This window comes from Thalassophryne amazonica, chromosome 9, assembly GCF_902500255.1.
Source record: "Thalassophryne amazonica chromosome 9, fThaAma1.1, whole genome shotgun sequence".
Taxonomy (NCBI): Eukaryota; Metazoa; Chordata; class Actinopteri; order Batrachoidiformes; family Batrachoididae; genus Thalassophryne; species Thalassophryne amazonica.
In genome coordinates this window covers 47,036,561-47,042,560 of record NC_047111.1, presented here as the reverse complement: position 1 = coordinate 47,042,560, position 6,000 = coordinate 47,036,561, and the positions used below count along the sequence as shown (strand labels likewise).

Genomic DNA, 6,000 nt, shown 5'->3' with positions numbered 1-6,000 from the left:
CGCTCAAACACATGCATGTGATCGTGCACACGCACATGTTGTGCACGTGTGTGCGTTGTGTGTGTGCGTGCACGCATGCACAACTCTCCCAAGACATAATTTGATAGAGCTAACTGAGGCTGCTAATTCACACACACACACACACACACACACACACACACACACACACACACACACACACACACACACTGTGCTGCCTGGAGGCTGTGAGCAGGAAGAAAGAAAGAAAAGCTGGACTCATTTCTGATGTTTTTTTTTTTCTGCTGCACTGAGGACGTGCACAGTTGACCGAGCCAGTTGCGTGTGTGCGCGCGCACGGGACAACTACACAATGATTTGATTGAGCTAACTGACGCTGCTACACACACATACACAAAATCCACTCCGCTGTAAGCCCTCTGGATGCATGAAGACCTCTTCACATGAAACACTGATGTGATTTTTGGCTGGACCGAGGAACTACACAAAGTCTTTTTTTTTTTTTTATGGAAGTCCGAAGTCAGTGCACAACATCACTGGACTACACGTTAAAGTGGAACACCAAAATGTAAGTCCCTTTTCTGTTGTTTATAAATTAATAAAATATAAAATGACAAGGATCTATTTTAGCTGTTATATAAAACAAATAATGAATGTTTTTACATTCTTTCAATGGAATGAATATTTAATTTGGTGAAAGCTGGAACAAGAAGCCTCGTTGAATGGTTTGTTTCAGCTTTCACCTCATGAAATATTCGTACCATTGAACTCATAAACATTCATTATTTGTATATGACACCTAAATAGATCCATGTCATCAGTGTGTGTGTGTGTGTGTATATAGACACATCTGCTTTCTTTATTCCATCTTTCTATGAAAGATGGAACATACTCTTCAGTGACGCATAGGAGGATAGAATAGGAGCATTTTTATGAAAAACTAATGGAGGTATACAATAGAGCGAAAACATCAGACAAAAGTGCATCGTACATGATGTCATTCATATAATGGGACAAATAACGAATGTCACGTGACATACAATCCACCAATTAAATGACAAGAATCTATTTAGGTGTCATATAAGCTTAGACGTTAGCCCCGATCCATTTGTTTACTATGTATATCACAAATGGATCTCACCTTGCAGGTCCTTAAAAAACTGAATTATTATAACTCATTGAACATGAAGAATCGCAAACAAAACAATTAAACCAAAATCAGGCAATATTTTTAATGCAGCTACAACAAAAAATATGTTGCAAGCTGCTTTGGTAAGCTAGCCAAGGTGGAAGTAACCCTTGTTTACTGTTAGCCAGACATACAGGTTTTTGGTTTCAAGCCCCACTGAGTAATGTGCAACAAACAATGATTCTTCAGTGGACATTTACACTACAGGTACAAACAGTGCGTAAATAGTCCCTGTAGAAATGTAATAATATTGCCGGCAATGTATCACAAGTAATCGCAAAATGAAAGTAAAAAATTAAACTGTGGTTTTAAGGTTTACGAACGTACTAAAGGTGGCCCACTGATGTACATATAGTTCTTCTTCAGGAAGTTTTGGGAAAAAAAAATGAATCTGAGTCAGATATGACTCAACTGTCAAAGGTGAATAAAACACTCAGAGGGTTGACTGCAGAAAATGACTGAGGTTGAATTAAAAAGTGAACTTGTCTTCAAAGGAACACATTATCCATCCTTACAGCAATCTAATATAAGTCAAGAACAGATCTGAAAACTTGGGACCAAAAATATTGCATAGACATCCTTGAAGAACCAATTGTTTCTGTGCCTGTTGCTTAAATGAAAAGGAGCTGCTGTTTGCCACACCCCCTCTCCCTTCACACTCTTTCCTTCAGACTGTGTGGGCATGTCACACAGAGCACAAATTGGCTCAGTGGGTGTGTCACAGCAAGTAGGAGTCCATATATGGACTTCCGCAACATTTGCCACGGAAGTTTAGAACAATCTAGTCTAGAACAATCATATAAGGAGAATTTCTCTATATGAAATCAGGACTGTGGGACTTCAAGGATAATTACCACAAAACCCCAATTATATTTATGTGTAAAATTAACTAAAATCTAATTTTGAACAATATTACCCTTTTAAAGGTTACATGACACCAGCACCACCTGCTGGTCAAGCAAAAAACTTAAGAAATGCTATAGAGGAGTGAGAGAGGAAGGCCAGGCCATAAATTCCATTATTCCACATTCATATTCAAAGATTTTTCAGTTAAAAACTTGAATTAAATAAAGATCACCTATGCAGCTGTCACCACAATTTATACTCCGCTGAGTCACTCGTAACGGCCAAGTGCATCAACTGCTCGAGCTGCTTCAGGAGGAAAACAAAGTGCAACTTTTCACAGGAACAGAAGGGGGACACTACATGAAATAAGACTCATGTACATATCAACAAATGTATATTACAGTACAGAAGAGGGGGGAGGTTTTTCTCTCTGTGGAAATATTAGTACACAGTGTCTAAGTTTTGGGAGCTGTAAAAAAAAAAAAAAAAAAAAAAAATCAGTAACGACCAGGAAGAAAACCAGAGAGTAAAACTCATACAGTCAGCTGGTTTTTCAGACAGAATAAAGATGCGTTTTCACAATCTGTACGTTTTTTCTATGGAGATCCAGGCTGAGCGCAGGGGGACGGAGGATTTGAACAACATCGCTTCCCGCGTGGACAATGCAAGTGTGTGGCGGAAAACCTGAGTGTCCTCCCCTGGCTATCGTGTCTGTACACGCACCATCTCTGTAGGGGGCACGGCGGGAGGGGAGACGTCCGGCGGCACCAAGCAGGCTGTGTGAGGCTTTTCCGGGCGTTTGCCGCCATAGCCTGACCTGAGACCACTCTGTCCAAACAGCCTCCACGCTCGTGGGCCCTGAGTTGGCTCTCTTCTGTTCAGCATTCGTGAAGAACATCCTTTCTGGTTTATAAAGGAGAAACAAAGGAGTGGTTTCTTTTTCTTCCTGCTGTGGAAAGATGGAATGAACACTCGTCCCCTGCACGGCAGAGACAGCTTGTCACAGGCTTTGGTTTGGATTTGTCAAAGCGTGTTTTGTATCGTGTCGTGAGTGTATGCGTGTACGTTCTTCTGTTAGGTGGATCCCAACTGTCTGGACAGACGTCTGACGCCAACAGCATTTGGAAAATGTCTTTGTTGGCAGCATCCAGACATCCAAAGAAGAAGAAGAAGGAAAATCAGAGATGTGAACGTTCAGGGTCAACACACGACACGTCCACCTACAGCCGTCACTGATGTTATGACGCGGGTGGCCGCCGGCCCGCAAACTGTTCCATGCTTGTCCAAAAAACAGATAACACTGATGAGATGTCCAAGTGGACATGTCACCTGAGAAAGAGACACAGTGATGTGGGAAGGTAGAGGTTACATCAAAATACACTACAGTTGCAAATGATCACGTTCAGGATTAGAGTTTTTTTATAATCTGGGCACTGCTGGTAGCACAGGATATTGTAATGTGTGTATGTCTCTGTGTACAAAAAAGCCCTGACAGAGTGAAGAATAATTTGAACGAGAAGTTAGACCTATAAAGGCCCCATGCGCCCATCAGTGCCAGTGCTTATCTCCAGACTACAGACTATGAAGCAGATGAGAGTCTACTTGAGTTTACATGGACGGGAAGCCAGTCTAGTGCAGGTTACTTCCCAAGCCCAGCCTGGTAGCCATTTACAGCTGGTTGGACCGAGTCCACGTAGACTGCTTCCAAGGACACAGACAGGTAGCATGAGTGGGATTCCAATCCAGGAACCCAGATTAGTTGGGCAGGTAGGTCAGTTGATCTGGTCTGTTAATGTTTTGAACTAAAACTGGGCAATTTGGGAAAAAAATGGATTTCAAATATGACTGTGGCTTCCAACAATTAGAAAAATAAGGTAATTTAAATAAAACTGTTACTTTGCCAACTTCTGTTTGGCACTAAAAGTCATTAAGTAAATGCGTTGAATAATGGAGAATTAAATTTTGGCCAAAATGATTATTATGTGAGCATGGTGGATTAGTGGTTAGCACTGTTGCCTCACAGCAAGAAGGTTGTAGGTTCGCCTCCCACCTGGAGCCTTCTGTGTGGAGTTGGCATGTTCTGCCCGTGTTTGTGTCTGCCCGTGTCTCCCACTTCCAAAGACATGCAGGTTGGATGAACATGTGGCTTTGCGATAGACTGGCGTCCTGTCCAGAGTGAACCCGACCTCACACCCTATGACTACTGAGCTCCACTCCACCCCCCACCCCCACACGTTACCCTTAATTGGAGTAAGAAGGTATGGAAGATGGATGGACGATTATTATTTATTTTTTTTGCCATAACTGTGCAGACCTAAGATGATGAGAACAAGATGATGAGAACACAAGAAAGAAAGATAAATGAAAGCAAGAAAAGACAAATGAGGATGAGTGAGAAGACAATGGTCAAATACATTTTTTTCCCTTTCGAAATTATTATTAGGCCCTTTTTGTTAGCAAAACAAAATTGTCATACTTGGTCATCGGAATGCCCCGGGTGTCAGAATGCCCTTGGCGAAATAGTGCCTGAAGAGGGGGTGGGCTGATGCATGAGAGCCAACAGGATATTCCTTTGAACACCCACCGCTCCACATACTGTATTTTATCACAAATTAAAAAAATAAACCACAAATAACTTAGCCATTTAGTGACAGGTGGTGCCAAATCTGTTCCGCCTTGTGTGCAGCTCTCATACTGCAAACTCTCAAACTGACATCATTGTCACGTGACGACTACCAGTGGACAATGAAGATGTCGTCACAGGTAAGACACAGAAGGGATGAGAAAAATGTGGAAAACAATGTGTTGAGTCATGAAATTTATTTTAGAGTGGGTGTTTAATCAACTTTAATAAGATATTAATTTAGGGTGGGCATTTAACCAACGTCATTAAGAAAGCGAGTGGGTAGATGCCCCAGAGGAAGCATTCCAGAGAACGGATATGGCATGTTTAAAGCTAGAGTGCCAGGAAGCATCCTGAAATTGAGACGATTGTTATAATTTTGACGGGTACCAAAGTAATTTTGTTCGTTAGTGTTAATATAAAGGATTCCCAAAATATTCATCTGAACATGATTAAAATTCATCCGTATCGAAACAAATTCTGAATTATTGGCACGTGCCAAAAGTTCGAAAGCCAGGACGCCATTGGGGTGACGTCACAGGTCACGTGGAGGGGTTTGACCACTTGCTGCAGCGACAGAAGACTGGCGATCAAACTCACGAGGATTTTGCAGCGCTGCTTTTGGACAGGTGAGTTGTCTGGTGGCTGGTGTCTGACGGTGTACAGTTATGGTTATTATCTGATTATCTGAGTTATTAAGTGCATCTGGCTTGAATTTGTCTGCAGGTTTTGACGTTTGCTGGGGCGAAATACGCTATGGATTTCCCTCAAATGATGTATGTTCCCATGAATTAAATACAAAACAACATGGGAAGGTTGTTAAAGGCAAACATACTGGTAGACCAAGGAAGACATCAAAGCATCAAGACAGAAAACTTAAAGCAATATGTCTCAAAAATCAAAAATGCACAACAAAACAAATGAGGAACGAATGAGAGGAAACTGGAGTCAACGTCTGTGACCAACTGTAAGAAACCACCTAAAGGAAATGGGATTTACATACAGAAAAGCTAAACGAAAGCCATCATTAACACCTAAACAGAAAAAAACAAGGTTACAATGGGCTAAGGAAAAGCAATCGTGGACTGTGGATGACTGGATGAAGGTCATTTCAGTGATGAATCTCGAATTTGCATTGGGCAAGGTGATGATGCTGGAACTTTTGTTTGGTGCCGTTCCAATGAGATTTATAAAGATGACTGCCTGAAGAGAACATGTAAATTTCCACAGTCATTGATGATATGGGGCTGCATGTCAGGTAAAGGCACTGGGGAGATGACTGTCATTACATCATCAATAAATGCACAAGTTTACATTGATATTTTGGACACTTTTCTTATCCCATCAATTGAAAGGATGTTTG

At 41.5% G+C, this 6,000-nt stretch overlaps 1 protein-coding gene across 1 annotated transcript in view; it reads right to left on the bottom strand.

The window, feature by feature from the left end:
* Nucleotides 1-2,362: 2,362 nt before the first annotated feature.
* The window catches only part of jakmip2 (janus kinase and microtubule interacting protein 2), an 83,395-nt gene continuing 79,757 nt past the window's right edge, over nucleotides 2,363-6,000 (bottom strand). Inside the window, 1 exon segment of the mRNA XM_034177998.1 lies at nucleotides 2,363-3,343. The gene's annotated coding sequence lies outside the window, so the exon portion shown is untranslated.